Genomic DNA, 24,657 nt, shown 5'->3' with positions numbered 1-24,657 from the left:
TTAACGACCAAAGATTGCATACATCCATATGTAGTTGACAATAAACTAAACATCATCAAGCATACTTGTACTCAAACCAAACAAATATGAACATAAACATGTTAATATAACTGTAAATAGTGGATAACTTATGCATGAAGCCGGTTTGTGGACTTTAAGGCACAGGATTAAGGGGATTTGTACACTGTGATGCTTCCTCTATGAAGCCATGGGAAAAAGGAACTTTCAAAACATCACTTCCTCTTCCTATTCTCATTAACTGTTACCTCACTTCCACTTTAGTGCAGCTACTTACAATCCCCAGTAGGGGGTGAAAAGGACATACAAAATAAACCACTACACTAATTCCATTACATATATACTTCACTTTTACGTTTTACTTCTTTGTTTGTTGTTTGTTTGTTTTGTTTTGTTTTTTATTTTTCCCCCTCAAAGATTTCAGTTTGTTTTTCAATTTATTTGTTCACGTTATAGGTCACAATAAAGGTGGAAAAAGTTCTGACATGATTTATCTTGGTTTCATTTTTTTACATCACAAAAACCTGGCATTTTAACAGGGGTGTGTGGACTTTCTTGTCAGGGTTTTGGTATTTTGTTCTGTTTTATTGTGTAGTCTTGTTTCTCTGTTTTGCTTGGGTTCCTGTTTTATTTTGTAGTCTGTCTTGTCTCCCTTGTCTTGTCTAGCTTTCTTCCTGTCTTTGTTCGTTTCCCGCCAGTTTTGATTGTTCTGCCCCTACCCTGATTTGTTTCACCTGTTGTGTCACCTGTCCTGTGTTAGTCCTCGTTACTTGGTGTCTTTAGTTCCTGTTCTGTCTTTGTCTCTTGTCGGATCATTTCATTCTGTCTGCCGTGTAATCTGTTTCTGTGTGTTCTGTCCTTGTTAATCCTTGTCAGTGGATTGTTTGCCACTGTTCTGTGTTTTTTCCTGTTCCTGTTTTTGGGATTCTGCTTGTACCTGTTTTTGTATTTGTCTGCCAACCTCTGGACACCTTTTGTAAGTTTTGCCATTAAATTCCTTATTCCGTATTACTGCATTTGGGTCCTGCATTTCCTGTATCCCGTGACAGACTGACATTTTTATGTCCACTGTATAAACTTGACTTGCACATAAATATACACTATACTTGCACATGCATGCTACTTCACTTCATCATATAAACCTCACTTGCACATACATGCATACTTTACTTGCACATACAGTATATACTTAACTTGCACATACATATAGTGTAACATAAAATAAATAAAACTGTAACCTGTTTACAGCTGACAATAATAATTATCGTGGTGGCAGCCAGCAGGACATAAATGATTACGTAAATCGACTACCACAAGTTTGGCAAACAAACAAACGCTCATTCTTCTCTTGATAACATCTAGTGAACGACAGTCGGAGTTGACCTCCTGTAGGTCATAGCTAAAGCAAGAAGCAAGCTAACCGTAGACGGTAAATGCTGAGCTAATTTGCTAACTTATCAGGGAGCATATTCAGGTGGCTGATACAATTAGAGGTGGTTGAACCAGAATCTTGAAACCACATATTTTGCATTCAGCTGCCTTTGTTTAGGCCTTGTTGTATGATGTTTTTAATGCCAAAGCTTCTGATGAATGGCACAGCAGCTGCTGGTGTGGTCGACATGTGTGTTTGTCGTCCTCTCCAACATGTGGTGTGGCCGCATGCAGCAGATAGGTTTCAATATTATGTGTTACATAGGTAGGTTAGAGGTTACAGACATTAGACATTTCATAAAAATAACCAAGCTAGCTAGCTGCCGCTAGCGTTAGCTGGTACCTTGAAGGAAAGTTTGACGATTTTCTGTTCTGCCGTACATGCAGATGGCTAGCAGTAGTACCCAGAGGTCCACATTTATTTGTCGGTAAAATTCCGTTGGATGACGCTCTTCAAAAGGCTTTAAATTGGCAAGTTTCCCTCTTTAGCATTTAGCTTAGTGCAGCACCATTGCAGCCATAAACAACACTGGCTTTAGCCGTTTGCTGCTTCCTGTTAGGTGCTGGAGGGAGCGCACCCATTGCTTGATAACAATGTTTACATGATTTAACTCACTACAGTGGAATCACTTGAAAAAAGTTTGGTGTAAGGTTGGCATTAGTCACAGAAGAAAATATTTTACAATGACTGGGGATCTTGCAGAGCCACAATTTGCAAGACTACAACTATATTTATTTTGAAAAAATTAACCAACCTAGCTAGCTACCGCTAGCGTTAGCTGGTATCTTGAGTCTTGCAGTCAGCTGTTTAGGATGCTGCAGTACAACTTCCCCAGGTTGCTGCTGACACATATGCCTCTGTTATTGTTTGGGTCAAATTTATTTCCATTTTTCCAGACTGTGTGATAATGATTTGCTCCAGATGTCAGGAAATGTCCAATTCTCAGTACAAGGTTACATAATTTCAATATGGCAGTGTTGAACTCATGATTTGTAAATTTCAGCATTTCATTTAAAAAACCTATAGGCGACTTTTTGAAAGCCAAGATTTTAGCCTCGAGAGGCTGAGTAGGGGAAACTAACTTGCCAGGCACACTTGCTGTTAATGACTCGCGTTTTGTAGATTTATTTTCAGGAGAAACAAACATTTGTGCATCCAAGACATTCCATGAAGTGTTTCATGGCATACAAAAGGGTGTCCAAAAGTCACATGAAAAACGGCATTAAACAGCGGAAACAGCGTTTCAAAAGCATTCTACAACGGTCAGCAAACATAAGACTTCCCCCGTCACCCCTTCTCTTCTCCAGGTGCCCTAAATTATTAGGGCACCTGGTGGTGGAGGAAGTGGCACACATTTTTGGTCCCTTACAATTATGTAAGGGACCAAAAATGTGTTCAACAATACCATCAGGGCCTGGATTTTAGCCAGTTGCTCTTCTTCAATGGTCAAAGGACTGTCTTTAACGCAGGGACGTCATTAGGTCTATTTTAGGGGTGCTGAAGCTACCCTAAAATGTTCCTAAGCCCCCCTAAATAATAACAACAATAATAATTAAATTTTTTTTACAGTGCACTCTGTATTACTAACTACGGTGAATCCATCTTCCTTCACCATTCATCTGTGTGTGTCGGTGTGTTTTGTGTCTGTTTTAATTCTATTTTACAACTGTCAGCTGGTTGAAATGGCAGTGTTAGAGGCTCAACGAGCGCCCACGTGCACGGTAACGGTATGTGGACGAGCGAGGTAGAGAGTTAGCTACTGAGAGCCAAGCAGCATTAAAACAAAGCAGAGAATCAAAGATTCTGCAACTGTATCAAGCATCTCATTATCACTAACCGTATCCCCATTCCTATTTACGCAACAAATGATATATATCCAGATGTTGGAACCAAGATGGCAGTGCATATACAAGCAGCGGCTCCTCTCTCTCCCGGCAGATTGGTGTTTTTATGTTTTTTGTGTTGTGTACCTACGTGTATCTGTTTGTCATCGTCGCGTCCATTAAACCCAAGGCGCACATACTCCCGTGAGTTTCTGCTCGCCATCGGCAGAACCACATTTACGGACATAAATCCAGCGGATGCGGAAGAGCTACGCGAATGCGGTCTGCTCCAGAGGCCAGCTCAACCACCGACCCCCACTACTGCAACCAGCCCACAGTGGAAGCGCCACAGGGGGTGTATGAGGAAGCAGAAGAGGGTAAAGTGCGAAGGTATCCAGGCTAGGCTAGCGGCTAGTCCTCACCGGCCGGCTTTCCCAACCATCACACTGGCCAACGTACGCTCGCTGGAAAATAAACTGGACTATATCCGCCTACTTCGCACAACTTCTAAGACTGTGAGTAAGTGTTGTGTCCTTGTGTTCGTGGAAACATGGCTTAATGACAGCGTCCTGGACTGTGCCATTCAGCTAGCCCGGCTAACATGTTACCGGGCGGACAGAGCGCTCGTCGAGGGGGGTAAGACTCGTGGCGGGGGACTCTGTCTACATCAGTGATGCCTGGTGCCGCGACGCTGTTGTGGTCTGCAAACACTGCTCCTAACTGGTGGAGTTTATGGTAATTAAATGCCGGCCATTCTACCTGCCGAGGGAATTTAGTGCCATGTTGCTGGTAGCAATATACATCCCCCCTTGCTCCAACAACAACAGGAGCAAGGCACTGTATGAACTCCATCCATTAGGACCCTTGTTGATTGTGGAAAATTTCAAGCAGATATGACAATGTACACTGTAATTACAGCCACTTTCATCGCTAAACACTCAAAATGGCCGCCATGCCCACACTGTTTGACGAAAAGTTTTTCTTTTAATTACTTTTCATCTGTAAGGTGTTGAGATGGTACAGACCAAATTTGAAGTCCATCGGATTAAATCTCTAGGAGGAGTTCGTTAAAGTATAGCACCTTGACTTTTAGGCCTACTTCCTGTTGCCACTAGGGGGCGTTATGACTGAGTCAGTTTTGTCCGGTAAATGTCCTCAGAGTTAGTCTTATGAATCTTGAAAAGTTTCGAGCCAATTTGACAATGTACACTCATTTCCTGTTTTGATGGCGATGAGCACAAAATGGCTGCCCCGCCACGGCCACGCCCTATGACGAAAAGTTTTTCTTTTAACGTTTCATCTTTAACGTCTTAAGACGGCACAGACCGAATTTGAAGTTGATCGGATGAAATCTCTAGGAGGAGTTCGTTAAAGTACGACGTGGAAATGGCCAAAATTGCACTAATTTCGAAATTTGAAATCAAAGTGGCGGACTTCCTGTTGGGTTTAGGGTATGGCTCCAATGACGTTTTTTGTACATCTTGACATGTTACATTTGTGTACCAACTTCCATGAGTCTACATTAAACGCACTGCAGGGGCTCAATTTTTTTTAACTTTGTAGGGGGCGCTAGCGAGCCATTTTTGTGCGCCTATTCCCGAAACCCTTAAAATACGTAGATTTTCACCAGACTTGATGCGCCTGCCAATTTTGGTGAGTTTTTGAATATGTTAAGCCCCTCAAAAAGCCAGTTCATTTGCAGAAAATAATTCCTTCAGTTCCTTCAGCTCGGGCCCTAATTAAAGCTGCAAGCAGCGATGGACGGGCCCTCGCGCCTCTGCGCACGTCGGGGTTACTGGCGGACTCCGCTCCTTGCGACCGTGCATTTGCGCGGCACTCAGACACTGCAAATCGTCACCAATGAAAAGGGAACTTCCTGCTGAATTCAAGGATCCCTCACACAAGACTCTACGTCATACAGTTCATTAGCGGTGAAAGGGGGTGTGGCTCATAGCATAGGGGTCAAACCATCACCAATTAACCATTTTTGCGCACCTATTCCCGAAACCCTTTAAAATATGTAAATTTTCACCAGACTTGATCCAACCGCCAATTTTGGTGAGTTTTTGAATATGTTAAGCTCCTCAAAAAGCCAATTCATTTGCCGAAAAAAAAAAAAAAAATAATAATAATAATTCCTTCAGTTCCAATAGGGCCTTCGCCGCTGTCGCCACTCGGGCCCTAATAATAATTAAAGCTGCAAGCAACGATAACGGGCCCTCGCTCCTTGCCCAGGGGGTACTGGTAGACGCAATATCACATGTAGACCATACATTCTAAGTTTCATGTAAATCGGAATAACTTTTGCCAAGATACAACCGTTCCTGTTTCGACACCCACGTACAGGAAGTCGGTCCTCCATAACTTGTGCATTGTTTTAGCTATCAAAAATCTTTTGCCATGATGGGTCCTCCGAGTCTATGTGCAAGTTTTCGTGCCAAACTCACGCCCCAGGAGCAGTTAGACAAAGCAGGGTTCCCATATATCGATATATTGCCGATTATTGAAATAAAATTAAAACAGCGCCATCTAATGGCCGATTGCCACCATGTTTGGAACAGATTCTAAACCGACCATGATGAACAACTTTTTCAAGTTTCGGGGCAATCGGAGTAATTGTTGCCAAGATAACGCAACTTCCAGTTTAGACAGTAAGTTGCTGTAACTTCCACATCTTTTCAGTTATCAAAATTCTTTGGATAACTTTTCGTCATGAGGGTCAACAGATACTACCTGCAAAGATTCAAGAAGATTGACATCATGGCCTAGGAGTAGTTCGAAAGAATGTAAAACACATGAAAAATTAATAATTAATGATGGCCGCCTTCCGGTTGGGCGGAGCTAATGAAGGTAAATGGGAAATATGTCGGCAATGATTAGAGCAATATGTGTATTAATTTTGGTGAAGATCTGAGCAACTATGACTAAGTTAAGCCCTTCCACGCCTTAGGGGGCGCTATAGAGCCCCCTAAGGCGTGGAAGGGCTTATAGGTTTGGGCGAAATTGCTGTACAATCTGGCAAAGCTCCCACGTGTTTATGTGGGCGCCACTTTTTGTGAGTTTTCGTATATATTGAGGCCGTCAAAAATGTGCTTAAGTGCTAAAACCAATTAGGGGGCACTATAGAGCAACCATACCACTCCCAAGCTTAAATGTGTATTCAGATGAAAGTGTTTAATATTCTGCATGTGGCTGCCAAATTTTGAGTTTTCGTGTGTAGTATATGACTATTCAATAACTTTCTATAAACTTTGCTTAAATGTTTGTTATAAGGGAGTCCTATGAACTTTGCTTTACACTTACTGAGAACATCTGGAAACTGTTAACATGAGCAGAGTTTCCCCCAAGACAGAAGATACCTTTTTTGGAGTTGTGCCAGATAACAGGCTACGATTGGCCAGTTCATATACTAACACATACACCCTCCCACGTTAGGTCATACAATGCATAAGATATATACGTTGCTCACACAAAGGAAAGGCAGAACGACTTTTGGAAGAATTTGAGTTGGTCGTTCTCCAAGCTTCCTGCAGGAGTTTGTAAAATTGATGCTGAATCTTTGTTTGTAATAAACCTTTTTATAATCAAGATCAGTGTCGGCGGATTCCTCTTCATACAGCATCACAGCACTACTATTTAAGACACCACAATTTTGGCGACGAGGATGGGATCGGTTGCATCTCCCAGGTCATCGTTTCATCATGGGCACCCAGGGACTGACTCCCGCTTCATTGGTCGACTATGAGGTGAGCTTTCTCACTATTTGGGCGCTGGTCAGTTCATGTGTGGCTCTGTGTGTGCGATGAGGGATTGCACCGTGTCGAATCTGTGTGTATTTTGTGTAGTGATTGCTGTGTGATGGGGTTCCGTTTTAAATTATTTGTGTTAAAATTAATGCAGACAGGGGAAGTGTGAGTTAACATATGAGAAATAAGAAGAAAACAAAAGCAAGAGAAACAGAGGAAAAGGAATATGAGACAAATGAAGCAAAGGCTTAAAAAAGTTAGAGAAACAGAGGAAAAGGAACTTTAAGTGAAGAAATAGAGAAAAGGGAGAAAAAGTAAGGGATTAAGGAATATTCACATAGACGATGTGAAAAGATTTTAAGGAATAGGAAAATTGGATTAAAAAACAAACAAACAAAGAAAACAGTTTAACCCTGGCCAGGGCAATTTGGCTTAAACAACATAAAGAAAGAAAAAAAGAAACAAGAGAAAATAAAAACAAGAAGTAATAAGGAGAAGAAAAAGGAAATAAGAGAAAATAAAAGAATACAGAAAAGAACATGAACAATAAAGAGAAACCAACAAAAACAAAGAATAAAGGAAAACGCCGTTAATCTGACATAAAAAGCCCTTTGAAAAAAGGCGATCACAGGATGGGCCGTAGACTTAAACTTTTATTAGATGAAAAGTTTGAGCCAGTTCTGAGAACTGAGGTGTAGACTAACAGTTCAATGGTAAGTTTACCACGATGCATTGTTGACGAATACTGTTCGGGGCAGGCTTGCTATTGGACGTCTATATCTAAGGTAGCAAAATAACAAAAAAATAAAAGACAAAAAAAAAATAAAACGGCGGAAAGCAAACTCTTTTTAGGAATTACATGCATGAAAAATGTCGACTTTTGTGTGTATGAGAGAGAGTGTGTGTGAACAGCGGTGTGTGATAGGCTGTGCATGCGTGATAAGGATATCCTATATTAGATATATATGAAATATTCTGTTCATTTGGCTAAAATATGAGTCTCTTTTTCAAGAGAACGTTTTCTAAAGTGTTAATATGTATGAGCCTTCTTAGGGAGGACTTTGTTTAATAATCTTATGAGTCTTCTTCGAAGGAGAACGTTTTCAAAAACATATAAAAACTTATGAGCCCTTTTGGAGGATGTGAAAATAGATTAGGCTAACCTATAGTATAAATAAGAAGCTTCAAACTAGTATTTGTGTTTTATGTTTTGTGTTGGTTTGTTTTGTCCTGTGTCATTGTTGTTTTAATGTGCTCTGTTGAAGGGAAAAATGGAGAGACAATAGGTCTGTCTGTTGAGAGAATTTGTAAGAATCATTAAGTTTTCTCTGATTTCTTTGAGATTCTTTAAACTGCTTTATGATAGCATATTGCTATTTGCATTATCTGCTGCTTTGAAACTACTAAGATTAAGAAATTCTATGTTAAAGTAAGCTGAGTGATTTCTTAGTTATTTTTTTGGTTGGGTGTGAGCCTAGGTTCCTTAACTCCAGTGGAGTTCCTCTCACTGTGAAATCACACTGCTGACTGATCTGCGCATGTTCAAGAATGCTAGGAATTCAAGTCTTCACAGAAAGTTTAGGCCACTCCTTACTGCACTAAAGGCAGAGACGGAGCGGCTAAAGGAGAAGGGGGGTTAAATGTAGCTTGGTAAAACATTAAAGTGGCTGTTGCTTGACTATGAAACTATGCGATTAAGATCCATTAAATTTATAAATGAGTTATGTTGATAAAAATAAAGAGAGAGAAAATGTCATAAACACCTAGAGAAATGGCATTAGAATTTGAAATGTCCTTCTAATTAGGAAGCCTTAACTATGCTTGCTTCTGAAGCATGAAAAGAAAATTTGGGAGAAAGGTCTGAGGAAAAAGTAGGATAAATAAGGCTCAGGCCTGAAAGAAAAAGGAAAAAGAGAGATTAATAGCTGGCATAGGTGATTTGCTGGAACTCAAATCAGTGATTGATCACCCTGGATTAAGAAAAGTCCAGCCTCTATACCTCTATTGAAAGTAAGAGATGAGAGGACTGATTGATGGGCTTCAGGATTGTCACCTCTGCCATTTTAAAATGTTGGATCACTTGTTTTGAGTGGCGAGGCATCTAAAATGATTTTACTTTGAATAAAACAATTCAAAATTTGATTTTTGTTTTTGATTTTGCTAAAGTTCCCTACTGTCACCTGTGGTTATGTCATTGTACCAAGGAAATGAGTGACATATGTGAAGGTGGAAAACAGAATGAATGAATCTGATTCCTGTGAAGAAACAGCGAGTCAATTCAATCAAACAGTTAGAGTTAATAATGGGTAACTATTGTTACAAAAGATGGTCAGGAAAGTTGAGAGAAGTGTATGCTGTAGAAAGGGAAAAGAAAGTTTTATGGGATAATGGAAAAAAGGCATGACTTTAAGAGAAAGTTCAGGGTACAATAAGGTACTAAGCTGGTTAAAGACAGAAAGAGAGTGTTGTGAAAGTGACAGAAAGACAAAGAAAGAGATAAATGTACTTTTGAATTAGGATACTGGAGTTCATACTAATATTGTTGTTACAGAGACAACTGTAGCATTGGGGTTACAATCTACAGGAGGGTAAATGTTTTGATGAGAATAGTAAAACTGCTATACCACAAGCACCAAAAACTTAGGGAAAAGAGATAAATTATGTAAATTTCAGGAATGATTAGTGGTAATTTTCAAGACAAATTGCTTTTGGATATTATTGTAATCTGACATATCATAAAAAAATGAATTAGGATTTGTGTAGAACAAACATATGTTTATAAATATGATATTTTATTGTTGTTAGACTGTTCAACAAATATATAGGTCTATAAGTCCAGTTGAACTGATTAGCTGTTTAAATACTTAGTTAGTTGACAGGACTATTGATCATTTCCAGTTTAAAAATGTGGAGTATTTTCTGTGTTGTTACTTTTGATACTTTAAGTACATATTTTATGATACTTTCCTTACTTAGGTAATATTTTTGTAGCAACATTTTGAATCAATGATGTCATAAGTTAGAAGCAAGAAAACTAAAATGAGTATGATTAAAAGTACAAGTAATGCTTCTCGGAGGTGTTGTGTTTTGTGTTTATTCAGTGTGCCTCGATGGATGTCAGAGCAGACCTGTCTTACTCCTCTACAAGCTGATTTGTTTGGTCCCATCCCCCACATACTTGCATCAGAAACTACATCTGGAGCTGGAGCAGCAGAGAAGGAGGGGCGACAGATTTACAACTGTCCATGATTAAGTGACTGAATTGGACACCCAAATGGCTGTCAGGGCATGACCAGAGACTGACATTAAAGAAGTAACGTCACACATGCCTACAAAGTACTTTGGTGAAACATTCACAGATGAACAATAATTGAGAAGCTGAAACAACCATAAAGATGAATCCAAGCTCCAAAAGTAAGAAGAAAATGAAACATCTGGAAACTAAGGGCAGACTGAGGTTTAGGAAGACAAAGGATGATGATGATGATGATGGTGATGATGATGATGATGATCAGAGTGATTCAGAAGAGTGTGATGAAAGTGAAGATGGAGACAGCGATGAAGATTTGGAGAGCAGAGGAGCTACAGGATTTCATCCTGCAGCATCTAGCATAGAAGAGATTGAGAGAGACATGGAGCGATGCATGTCATACTTGAAGAAGCTGAAGATACAGAGGGACAAATTGCTGAAAAAAGGGTCCCAAAAAGTGAAAGAACAGGACCAAGAAACTCCCAGAACACTCAATCAAATACAACTGGTGGAGAATAAGAAGGACAAGAAGCAGGTTTTGGTTGTGCAGAATCAATGCCCACCAAATCAACATTCACCGCCACAACTTCAGCCGAGCCACGTCCAACCGCAGTTGCTCCAACCACCATTCGTGGTTCCAGTTGTTTTATATCCACAGCCAGTTTTTGGACAGATACAGAACTGGAGAGGAAGAGGACGAGGAAGCTTAGGCAGAGGAAGAGGAAGAAGATTTGATTCATACTCTATGCAACCACCACAAGCGTGTTTTAATTGTGGACAGGATGGACACTTTGCCCGTGAGTGTAATATACCAGGAAGAAACTCCAGAGTAAATTACAAAGGAGGAGGACTGGTGAACCCATACAGGAGTCTGGAACCAAGATTCTAGAGATGCCCAGAAGATCTGAAAGGGGTGTCAGCTGGTGTCATCAGGGCCGGAAAGAGATCCAACAATTGAGCTCAAGGACAAGGACAGTCACAAGTTAATACAGATCTGCACAGATGAGCGTCTGACCAGAGAAAGAGGGAGGAGTGAGAGAGATCGGATTTGCTCTGACGCATCGACGCATCGACGCATTGACGCATTGACACATAAAAAGGAGGTAATGCACCGACAAACACACAATTTGAAAATACAATTACTCTAAAGAAGTAATTAATAGTAGTAAAGTAATTGCTTTTAAATAGAGTTACTATGTGAACACACCTATGTGAAGGGTTAAGACATCTAAATTAAGCAACTTGGTATGAAAATCTTACATTTTGTCAGTACCTGGTGAAATGTATTATGTTAGATTTGTAATGACTTTCCTGTGACAGCGTCTAACAAGACTAGTGACAAATATGCTACTTTGGTTGCTGTGTCAGGAAATGTTAAAAGAACATTTCACTGTTTTATTTTTGTGCTCTAATGACATGTAGTTTACAACTTTTGAAGATGTTTCTATTATTTGGATGTTGCCCAGATAATTTATGGGGAAGTAATCTCATGTATGAATTTGAATTGTTACAAACAGCAGATTAAGAGTGCTGTTCTCAGAATTTGGTTAAAAGTAAGCTTAGACCAATTGTGTTACTATAAGTAAAATAGGGATGCATAGAGAATGCATAAAAACATTAGCAGTGATAATGTGAGAAAAGATAAGACAACTCCCAATCATAGATATAGTCTACTCAAATTAAAAGTTGTTTGCATTGGTTAATTTGTTGTTTATAGTGTACCAGTCATTTGTTCATGATTTCTCTCTAAGATCTGCGAATGGAAATCAGTTATTATAGCCCAATGATGGATCAGCATCTTTTGTTATTTATACAGAGGTTTAGAAATCTGATTTGAATTTCACTATTCTGCATAAGTTGCAGTGGTGTTAATGAAGGCTGTAGAGTTAAAGGGTAAAAACCAAATAATAATAACTTACAAAAATTCCAGAGTGAAGCTCTGTAGTTTATTGAACTTTGATATTGATTACAATTTTGGTTTATCAATTACAGAAACAAGTTAATTTTAGCAAGCAGACTTGATTTGTCTTGTGTCTAATTTAAACAGGAATGTCACATAGATGAGGTTGACAGAGTTGGACATGAGGAGATTTATTACACCCACTATCTGGTAACCAAACAGTGAAGAGAGACTTTTGTGTGGTACTTTGTAAAAAGCGAGTAATTACATGCTATAAAATGATTGGCTCTTAAAATAAATTTGGTCTTCTCTAATCCCCAATTGACTACACCAAGACGTGTTAAAAAGGGATGTTTATGATTTGTTTGATTTAATTTGTTGAAAGTGTGATTGCTGCATCAGGATAAGAGTTGTTTTTTCAGAAATGACATAACTTTTGTTGCTGACTATCAATGGTCGGCGAAGAGGGAATTAGACATTTTGTTTAAAATGAGGGTTTGGTTTAATTTTTTAGTTTTTTATTGTATGCTTTTTTTTCACATTTCTTTGGATTTTGTAGTAATATTTAGTGTCTTCTTATTAATCAAAGGGGGGAAATGGAAATGGAATGTGATTCATATTATCATATATTATTTTTGATATTATTATATTATTTTTGATATTATTAATTTTTATTCTTATTTGATGTTTTTAATTTTCATGTGTTGTTTTGCAAACGATACTGGTCAGTGTTTTCTTTTCTTCCAGAGCATATGGGGTAATGTGCAGAGGGAGATTCAGATACAAATATGGACAATATGAAGGAACTAGGAGACTTCTGAACCAGGACGGTGTGGATCTGTTCAGATTTCACCACATCAACATTACTGAGAAGCTGCAATGTAGTGGACTGCATCTGATATATATATACATGTTTACAGAGTAATACATACTTTGTATAATATTCTTGCATCAATTGTTTGAAGAATGATGTTTCTGTCATGAAGTGAATGTATGGAGATCTCAGATGTTTTTCTTTTTTGTTGACGCTTAGGGAAATGGGGTCTAGGAAATAGAAGTCCTTTTTTCAGATCCGAAGGGTCGACCTGCCTGAATTTGGACATTGTTTTGATTTTATTTCATTTTCTGAGGTTTTCACATGTATTTGCTTAAACCATAATTCTACATAAATTGATAAAGATTTATTTTCTATATGATCTGGAGTACTAAGGTGGTCGCCTAGGCAGAGGGACCGTGAGAGAATTTTCCTATCTTGATTGATTGATGGCTATTTGGAAAGACAGCTGCCAGAAGGGTTTTTCGCTCTCACACTCCAATGATTTCATTTTGTTACATTCTATAAATTTGTTTACACTCCGAAAGTTATATTATAAGGAACATGTTATAATGAGAAATGTTATTCCTACTCTTCTTGTTTTTCGAGACTTTATTAAGTCTCGAAGGGGGGAAATATGTAGTATATGACTATTCAATAACTTTCTATAAACTTTGCTTAAATGTTTGTTATAAGGGAGTCCTATGAACTTTGCTTTACACTTACTGAGAACATCTGGAAACTGTTAACATGAGCAGAGTTTCCCCCAAGACAGAAGATACCTTTTTTGGAGTTGTGCCAGATAACAGGCTACGATTGGCCAGTTCATATACTAACACATACACCCTCCCACGTTAGGTCATACAATGCATAAGATATATACGTTGCTCACACAAAGGAAAGGCAGAACGACTTTTGGAAGAATTTGAGTTGGTCGTTCTCCAAGCTTCCTGCAGGAGTTTGTAAAATTGATGCTGAATCTTTGTTTGTAATAAACCTTTTTATAATCAAGATCAGTGTCGGCGGATTCCTCTTCATACAGCATCACAGCACTACTATTTAAGACACCACACGTGCATCCTAAAGTCCTCAAATAAGCGTTGATAAAATGAAGATTTTTGCACTAAAACCAATTTTTTCGGAAATTTTAGAATTATGTAATTTTTTCTAAAAATAGTACCATGGAGTTCAAGATGAGACCTATGTTCCCTCCAAATTTGGTATATTAACTTATTACTTTTGTCCAATTTAAGGCGCACGTTAGGGGGCGCTATGGAGCCCCCTGGCAACAACCGAGCCTAATCACTACATAACTTTGTAGTTTCAAATAGGTATGACGTGTGCAAATTTTGGTGAGTTTTCCAGCATGCTAAGCCCCTCAAAAATGCAAGCAACGCTCAGAATAATACTAAAAATCCTTACAAAAACTGTCATGGGCTATGTTCCATTCAGCTTAAACACTCCCAAGAAACTCCAGGACACAGCTGATTCATTTCCATGAAGTTTACTGGGAATTTTGTGAAACTGCAATACAGTACAATGAGATGTCTATATTATTAATCAAACCCAAATACACAGCAACAGTGTAAATAGCACCGCTTAGCTAACATAGCAGTGTAGCCTATATGATAAACACAGTCAAGCTAGTAAAAACAACCAGCAGTAATAAACATAAAGCTAACTTAGCCTAGCACGAACTAATTAGCTTCTTGGCCGTCTCAATAATCTTACAAAATTAGAATAAGCAGTAACCTAATGTTACATGATGAGAAATACTTAGCCTTAGCAGAAAGGGAGAAAGAAAAGCGGTCGACTCAGAAACTGACAACTGGTAGAGCTCACGCATTCCTGTAGCTGATTACCGCATGGCAATTTTACTTCCTGTTTCCCAACATGTACTGGTACTACGTTACTATGGTTACAAAGATAAACAAACCACACTGAACTGCTGAAACAAAGTAGAACACGTTTTCAAGCGGCATGAAAAAAACAATAGGTGCCTCGCACTTTCGTGCTTGGGCCCTAATAATTCCTTCAGTTCCAATAGGGCCTTCGCCGCTGTCGGCACCCAGGCCCTAATAATTCCTGCAGTTCCAATAGGGCCATAAAATTTCAATAATTCCTGCGGTTCCAATTAAAGCTGCAAGCAGCGATGGACGGGGCCTTGCGCCTCTGCGCGCGTCGGGGTTACTGGCGGTCGCCGCTCCTTGCGACCGTGCATTTGCTCAGACACGGCAAATCGTCACCAATGAAAAGGTAACTTTCTGCTGAGTTCAATGATACCTCACACAAGACTCTACGTCATACAGTTCATTAGCTGTGACAGGGGGTGTGGCTAAAGCATAGGGGTCGGGGCAAACCTTTACCAATGAAGAAGGAACTCTCTGCTGAGTTCATTGATACCTCACACAAAGGTCTACCTTAAATGGTTAAAATGGTATGAAAGGGGTGTGGCTTAAGCATAGGGGGCGGGCCAAACCATCACCAATGAAGAAGGAACTCTCTGCTGAGTTCAATGACACCTCATACAAGACTACCTTAAACGGTTCAAATGTTATGAAAGGGGGCGTGGCCTGAGTGAGTGGGCGTGGTTATAGTATATGATGTTTGTCATATATGGCTGATTTTCTGTTGCCAGCGGGGGGCGCTATGACCAAAAGTCAATATTGGCCTGTATATGTCCTCAGGCCTGTACTCTTGTTGATTGTGGGAAATTTCAAGTAGATATGACAATGTACACTGTAGTTACAGCCACTTTCTCGTTCATCGCTAAACACTCAAAATGGCCGCCACGCCCACACTGTTTGACGAAAAGTTTTTGACGTTTCTTGTACGTCTCGACATGCTACATATGTGTACCAAATTTCATGAGTCTACGTTAACCGTACTGCAGGGCTGAATTTTTTTAACTTTGTAGGGGGCGCTAGCGAGCCATTTTTGTGCGCCTATTCCTGAAACCCATAAAATATGTAAATTTTCACCAGACTTGATGCGACCGCCAATTTTGGTGAGTTTTTGAATATGTTAAGCCCCTCAAAAAGGCAATTCATTTGCCGTAATAATAATAATTCCTTCAGTTTCAATAGGGCCTTTGCCGCTGTCGGCGCTCGGGCCCTAATAATAATTAGCTAGATAAAACGACCAAAACCTTCATATCACATGATGACCAGGGTTATCGCGTGACACATGTCCGCTTCCTGCCAGGTGCGCCACTTGGACACAAGTGAGTGCGTCGGTGGCCAGCAAGAGCGAGAGAAAGTTGTAAGTTGAAGTGCCGGTAAGTGGGCTTTTGAAGTGAATGAGAATGCATGCATGCACATTTGGTTTGTTATAGTAGCCTCTTGTAAATCATGATATTGAATTCTGCTACAGTGCAACGATGCCACGTAAAGACAGAATAAGGAAGCAGAAAAAGAAAGACCTGCAGGAGGCAGCAAAAGGCAGTGGATCCCTAAGCAGCTGGGTTATTAGGAGCACCACAGGTTAGTATAGTGCTTCATACAAGAATCTGACATGTTCATACATACTTATTATAACTTTCTATATATACTGTAGTTTGGATACTGTATGTAAGATTACATTTTGCTTGGACAACGCTTGCATTTTTTGGATATATTTGTGTGAATGTAGTCTAATGTAAGGATCCATATTTCATTTTGGGATGTACAGTATTGTGGATTTAGTATTATGTAAAATTTCATATTGCACTTTCTATATATAGTTTGGATACTGTATGTAAGATTACATTTTGCTTGGGCAACGGTTGCATTTTTTGGATATACTGTATTTTTGTGAATGTAGTCTAATGTAAGGCTCCATATTTCATTTTGAGGTGTACAGTATTGTGGATTTAGTATTATGTAAAAATGTAAAATGTAAATTATACAGTTTTAAAATAAAGATGACATATTGTTAACAAATCTTGTTCCATGTGCCCTTTTTTGAATTTGAGCCCCTGCCCCTCAAAAGGTCTCTGCACGGCCCTGCTATTCGAAGATATTTTAGCAGAGAGAAAGAGAAGCAGGAGATTGGCAGGGCAGTTGATTCTGAGGGAGCCGGCGTGATTGAGGTCAGTAGTGGTCTATAGGTCTAAGGAAATGTGGGGTGTTTTTTTTTTTTTTTTTTTTCTAACAATAAGCATTTGTTGGCAGGTCTAGGCACTAAGGCATAGCCTAAACTAAATGATTTCATTATATTTACTATATATGCTAGCTATATTCTGACCAACTTAACTTTTTGCATTCATTGGCTGTGATAAATTAAATAGATATGGAGATATTGCCTAAATGTAGGCTAGGCTAAACATGAGTATATGCCCACAGATACACATGTGAAAATAAACAAAGCAATCCTACATACAGTACATACATACAGTAAGCGTGACTCCAAATCATTTATTCCTTTCGCCATCAGGTTATTATATTTAGACACTAGCCACTTTAAATAAGATCCTTATCAATAGCTTTATCAATATCAATAATTGTTGATTTAAATCATACATTGTATACATCATTTGGCAGAATAAATTATCTTTATTTGAGAAATCTCAAACTTGTGTTTCACTATGACCTTAAAATTCTGGTTCTTGGGTTATGCAAGCCAAACTACACAGCGAAATGACACACTGATTGAATCAATCCACAGCGCAGATACAGTAATTGGTGTAATTAAATGGTATTCTTTGGGCAACTTATCTTATAGAGACAGGAATTAGATATAGTAAGCTATTACTTTATCACACATTTACATGAGCAGACAGATAGCATTTAAGTCATTGCTTACAGAAGAACTCATCAGGAGCAAAGTCTGGCCTAAGTAACTTCCTCCATGCAGCTTTGATGTGCCTAAAAGTTACAGTAACTTTTTTTTCTTGTTAACTTCTTGGTTTCTTGACTGGTTGTTGACATAAGTGTAGCTCTAATACAGTACAGATGTGAGTGCAAATATTACAAATACCCTGGGGGCTAAGCACCCCCTGTCTTTAAATCCTAGTGATGTCCCTGCTTTAACGTCTTTTTTTCAGAAAATGTTTTCCCAGATGTCTGCAATCTGTACGACTTTTCATTGGCTGATGTTTTTGATCTGTAATGCTGACTCTTTTTCAGCTCTCTGGCCTCAGTCCTCAGGGTGGTCAGCTCTCTCCAGTAGCTGTCTCTGTCCTGCCTCAGCTTGGTCAGCTCTGTTCTAATGGTAGAAGAGGCTTGCTGCGGTGTCCTGGGTTGGCTGATCAATGTACAAGCTCTCTCTCTAACTGTGAATTTCAACTTCATGTCAGTGATGGTGTGGTTCAGTTGGGTGTCCTGGGCCTGTTCTGGGCTGGTGGGCTCAGCCTCCTCAGGGGCCTGGTCAGTAGTGGGACAGCTGGGAGCGAGGGTCTGGCAGGGTGTGGGTGTTGTCAGTGGGGGCAGACTTCTCCTGTTGAGCCCTTTCCTATATAAGGAGAGAGTCCAACTCAAATTGCTTGAGGTTTCCCTGTACTAGGACAGTTTAGTTCTTGTAGATGTTGGCTGTTGTCATGACAGTGTCTGGGTCACTTTAATTTTCAGTTACCAGCCAATATAGATTCCCTCTTTCTTCACAGAGGGTTAGTGGGCACTTATGGCGGAATGCCATGCTAGTAGCTGGTCTTTAAGGAAGATGAGATTGCTGACATCTCCACTCTTATTTAGGTCAGAAAAGAGTGTCTCTGGTAGTCTTCAGGAGTTCCTGCTTGTATGCCTTCCTGGTACTGTCATTTTTGACATCTTATAGGTATAACAGATACGATAGCCTGGCAGTTGGTTAGATTTCCTGCTGGGATTTTCAGTTGAGCAGTGTTTTTCCAAGTTTCTTTTTTTGCAGAGCCACAGTCGTTGCATCCGGAGCTTAGCGCCACCCAAGACGATTGTGATTGGTTCCTATCTCCAGGTCTGGCAATGCGAGACTAGTACAGTACTGCATTAACAATATCCACATTCAACACATGTAGCCATGCAAGCAACACAAAAAGTGAGGAACGCAGTTACATTTATCAGTCAACAGACTTTTGCCGGCGAGTGAGCGAGGATTACTTATGTTAATTTCTTTAACATAATCTAATTGTGGGAATACTATTCTTTATTTTATGAGCTATTCGGGATTATGGGGTAATGCATATATAATAATAATAATATTAATAATAATAATAATAATAATAATAATAATAATAATAATAATAATAATAATAATTAAAATAAAAAGAAGCAATTGAATACTGATTTGGACAAGGATTACAATGAACAAGTTAATTTGGGTTAACCCTACTAATATAGCTATTTTGTTTGACACTTTACTCATACGACTATACTAAAGATTTCAGAAGTAGACTCATATTTATTTAAATATAAATTATAAACACATTGTGATAACCTATTAAAAAAGTAACGTTTAGATGGAGCAGCAGTAGAATGCAGTGTTGATGGTGGCTTGGAGTCTAGTGATGGTAATTGCTGTGACAGGAGATGAGGACAAGGTGCTGCTGAGAAGACAGGGAGAAAGAAAGGTATGAAATGATATATTGGAGAAAACTCACATAATTTCCACAATCATGTATCAGAATCAAACAAGTGGCATCATGCTTACAAAGAATTTAACCTTTAAATTACTGTCACTAGGATAATGATCATTTTGCTTGATAAGGCAAACTGTCCTACATCTGATTCAGTCACTATGGAACCAAAACGTTTACTGATCACCTGACAGCGGTAAATGTAGGCTATTGAATCTATTGAATTCCTGTTGTATTGTGAATTACCAATTATTTTAAAAATCCATACATACATTTCCTATATCATATCCAATCCTTTTGCTTAATATCTTAGCCTTGCAAAATGCTGCACCTTGCCAAAATAGAGTAGCTAATGCTTTATTCTGACCAGCACACCCACCCACAGATGCTGGTTGTGTTTACGTTACCTGACATTAACAATAGCCATGGAGTTTACAGTTGTCAGCATCTTTTGCTGCTATTCATGCCTCACATACAAAATCTCTCAGTACCTGAACTAAGTGATCTAATGTGAGCTAGCTTGTGCATAACTACCACAGCTAACACCAAGTTAGGTAACGCCAATAAGTTAACAAGCACAGCACACTAACCTGTGGATGACAATGGTGAACCTGATCCTGAATCATGATCGTTTGGTTAAATAAAGATCCTCCACTTTGTCTTTCACCTCCTGGTTGAAGCCAGGCTGCTGTCCTTCTCCTTGCTGTCACATGTGCAGATGCCCATGCTAGATTTATTTCAGTACAGACTGTGGGCCCTATTTTAACGATCTGAAACGCAAGTATCAAACGTCAAACGCAAGTTGCTTTGTGGGCGGATCTCTGGCGCTCTTGCTATTATACCGGCGGGATAAATGACTCTTGTGCCCGATGCAAATTTAAAATGGGTTGGTCTGAAGTAGCTACATTACTCATAGGTGTGGTTTGGGCATAACGTGCAATAAACTAATCAGAGCGTTATCTCACATTCCCTTTAAAAGCAGGCGCGCTTGTTCCATGGCGGATTGCTATTATAATGGCGGATTTGCTAGGCACACGGTCTTAATACATCCATGGGCGCACTCCAGGAGCGGTTTACAGCCAAGGAGACCGACGTTTTCCTATTGATTTTTCTTTTTGTCAAAATTTAAACTACTGTTTTAAATACTGTTTTGGGCTCACTCTCACTGAATCACGAGGTTATGAATGCATGGTGATATTTTTGCAATGTAGTCTAACATTAGACCGAGATTACCACACTATAGACGATGCAGCTTTTCTGTCTCTCCTCTCCTGTGCTGCTGCTGGGGCATTTGGGTTAAGTGGCATCGGCACATGCAGTTCAACATCACATCTCCTTAAGTCCTCTAATATTTCCTCATTTATGTCATCAACACATCCATGATTCATGGAAATGTTGTGTAAACAAGGTCATATTTTTCCTTGTATTTATGTATGGTTTGCAAAAATGGGAAGTGCTGGGTCCGTGAGATGAGAGAAGCAAAGTGTATGCGCGGTGTGCACACTCTACATTACGGCCAAGCATGCACCCTTAAAATAGCATCTGAATAACGCGGCAATGGCTTTAGACTAGGTTTTTCCTGGTCTGTGGCGGAACTGTTTTCTGAAACTGCAAAATAGCACTAGGGAACGTTTGCGCCGGAACACGCCTCCTCTTTTTGCTGAACCGCCCCCGGGAGCGCAAGTTCATTCCCTAATTTACTGACATGAGCCTGTTGAGGGAAAAGTCCGCTGTGCGTCAGGTGCAAAATAGGAATGATACATGCGTCGGTGTACAAAGTCAATTGCGCTGGGTGCAAGATAGGGCCCTGTGTTTCCATCAGCTCATGTGAGGGAATGTTGTCACCTGCTGGTGTAGCTAGTAAATGCACCTAACACACAGATACTTTTGTACAGAGCGTGGTACGAATGGGACAAAAATCTGCAAAGAAATAGGAGGCAAGTCACAAATGTCACATGGCCCACAAACTGACAGGAAGCAATCTACAAATGTGCAAAACCCATTTCACATATACAAATGGATCCACAAATGTGTATATGTTTATTGTGGTCTTTGTAGCTAGACCCTTCAGAGCTGTGTCCTGCCTTTAAGGTCTAAACATTTGTGTAACAGTAAAAAATATTTGACAGGAGGGTCAAAACAAAATATAAGAAAACATAAGAATCACCCAAAGAGAGAGGGAGTGATAGGGAGAGGGGGCTAGGGAGAGGGAAAGATGGGGACTGCGGCGTTAGACTACGCTGTCAAGATGCGATGACACAGCTCGCTGAAGCCGTTATGGTCACACACACACGCATACATACAGACATTGTTCTCTATGTGATAGGCAGGAAAACAGTAAAGTCATGTAAATGTAATGTATTGCACACACATACGTACAAAACAGGCTCTCTCAAATACTTGTGCGCACATACATGCACACAACGACAGGACAGCACCAAAACCCTAGGCATTGTCCTTCAGTCTGAGGTAACAAGATCCAGTACTCCCTCTGTATTGCTCTCTTTCTCTCTCCCTCTTACACGCGCATACACACATGCTCTACCCGATGACTGCAACTGCAAAGAACCATAGAAAGACATTGCATACTTGGCTGATTCCTACCTCTAGTGTGTCAGATCATCAGTTCTGCTGCATTACAGGGAGTCAGTGGTTAGTAACTGAGATGCTGTAGCCTGACTGCATGTCCTCTCTCTCGCTCTCTCTCTCTGCTGTGCTGTCCTGTGTGTGTTCCTTTATCTGCACTGCTCTTGCATCCTGTTCCCAGTTACTAGAGGGTAGTAGCACAGTAGGATATTGTTACTGACTTTTCTCTCTTCTTAATAGATGTACTGACATTTCTTCATATAATAGGCTGCTTTTTTATTAGTTTACCCAGATGAGATGATTTAATGAAAAAATTACTTACTATATTTTTGCTCCCAGTTAGACAACTACAGAAGGAGAGATAATTAGGCAAAATTAAATATATAAATAAAAATTACAAAGTGTACTCTTATATAGCCTACATCACCGTAAGCAGATTTAAGTCCTATTTATCAGATCGATCTCGGTTTATTGATGTGAACCATGCACACTAAATTTAGTCACAGTATTCCACCAGGCTCTGTTCTTCGACCAGGTCTTTTCACCTTATATATGCTTTCTCCAGGCAATATTACTATGAAACACACCATAAACCTTAATTTTAATGCAGATGATACTAAATTATATCTATCAATCAAGCCAGTAGAAACCAATCAGTTAAACTTAAAGTATGAATTAATGACATAAAAACATAGGTGACCTACAACTTCCTGATGTTAACTCAGTATTGTAATTGTTACTCTCACCATCTGCTGCAATCTTTTGCTTTCCTGGATCGATGCTCAATGTTGCTGTATGACTTGTCTTTCTTGGGGAATCAGTGTCTATGGTGCAGCTACTCTGTGCCTTTAGCTGCAGACTGTTGTACGTCCCAGTGTTGGAATCCTTTCCAGTGAAATAGAGCCACACTTTACCCTGTTTAGTTTTCAGCATTTTAACCGTATTTAAGCCAGTTACTAGATAAAGGTAGGTTAACATTACCTGCATTAACTAGCATCACATGCAGAGATGCTTTTGTGCCTCTGATGTCCATTATTTAGGACTTTGGACAATGTACCGTAAATAATGCTATTGCAGTAGTTAATTCTGCGGTTGATGATGAAGGAATGGATCAAGGTTTCGGCAGCAGAGAAGGTGAGTAATGGGCGGAGATGGGCGATGTTTTTGAGGAAGAAGGCAGTTCTGGTGATTTGATTGACCTGGTGTTCGAAGGACAGGTTGCTGTCAGAAATAACTCAGAGGTTGCGGATGTGTGAGGAGCAGTGTTGGGCAAGTTACTTCTAAAATGTTATACATTATAGATTACTAGTTACTGTCATTTGAGAGTAATTAGTTATATTACAATATTACTGTCTCTGAATTGTAATGCGTTACATTACTTTTGCATTACTTTTGAGTTACTTTCACCAAAATAACAGGGGAGGTTTGATTTGGCAGCTTGCTTGTGAATTTCACCACCGGATCAATAAAGTCTCCTCTTCATCCACTTTAATACATCATAGATTATTCATATTTTGTATAATTAATATAAATATGCAAAGTAACTAAAGCTATACAAAATAGATAAGTAAAATGTATAATAGGCAAGTAGGAGAAAATGAAAATATTCAATTAAAAGTACGGCATTGTTGTAAAATGTTTATAGCACTTCAATAAGAAATTCATGTTGTTTAGGTTAAAACACTCTAAAGGAAATGTTCAATTATAGTGTGATTAAAACCCACTATTAACATTATTTACAGTACTTGATTTACAGCTGATTTGGGAAAAGGTAGCCTACACAACCTTATTTAACAGTAATTTAGTTTTACTGCGAACCGTCACAGGAAGTGCTTTTATTTTGAAGTAGGCTACACGGAAGTTGTCTGTTGTGTAGCCTACTCTTGCTAGCTTACTGAGATGCAACATGTCCGTCAGGCTCAAGTTGTCTCGTTTGTAAAACTGCAACATATTGAACAGTAAATGGTCACAGTAAAAGACAAGCGTTTTTGATCGTCATTCGAAGCCATTCCACTACAGGCATAGTTACTCTCCACGGCTGATAAAAATGCAATGATATTTACGTGTAGCAAGCCTCAACATTAATTCCCGACATGTTTATATCTGTCAGCCGCTGAAGTACCGTCACCTGTTGGGACATACATGCTGTCTGTACCGTCTCTGGTTCCGGCTCTGACCACGGGAACAGAAACAGGACAGCTCACTTCAACGCAGCGTAATAACTCCTGAAAATAATATCTATCTCGCAAATGTATTTGTCTCTGCAGTCATCTCAACCATCGAATACATCCATCCATCCATCCATCCATCTTCGTCCGCTTATCCGGTCTCGGGTCGCGGGGGTAGCAGCTCCAGCAGGGGACCCCAAACTTCCCTTTTCCGAGCCACATTAACCAGCTCCGACTGGGGGATCCCGAGGCGTTCCCAGGCCAGGTTGGAGATATAATCCCTCCACCTAGTCCTGGGTCTTCCCCGAGGCCTCCTCCCAGCTGGACGTGCCTGGAACACCTCCCTAGGGAGGCGCCCAGGGGGCATCCTTACCAGGTGCAACCTGGAACAACC

At 39.7% G+C, this 24,657-nt stretch overlaps 1 protein-coding gene across 1 annotated transcript in view; it reads right to left on the bottom strand.

Annotated features, from left to right (window-relative positions):
- Window positions 1-22,302, bottom strand: part of LOC116056518 (glycine receptor subunit beta-like) — a 136,129-nt gene extending 113,827 nt beyond the window's left edge. Inside the window, exon 1 of the mRNA XM_031308644.2 lies at window positions 22,114-22,302. The gene's annotated coding sequence lies outside the window, so the exon portion shown is untranslated. The remainder of the gene's footprint in view (window positions 1-22,113) is intronic.
- Window positions 22,303-24,657: the final 2,355 nt, after the last annotated feature.

Source organism: Sander lucioperca, chromosome 1, assembly GCF_008315115.2.
Source record: "Sander lucioperca isolate FBNREF2018 chromosome 1, SLUC_FBN_1.2, whole genome shotgun sequence".
Classification (NCBI taxonomy): Eukaryota; Metazoa; Chordata; class Actinopteri; order Perciformes; family Percidae; genus Sander; species Sander lucioperca.
Note: the sequence above shows the minus strand (reverse complement) of the source record. Positions and strands in the feature narration are given on the sequence as shown.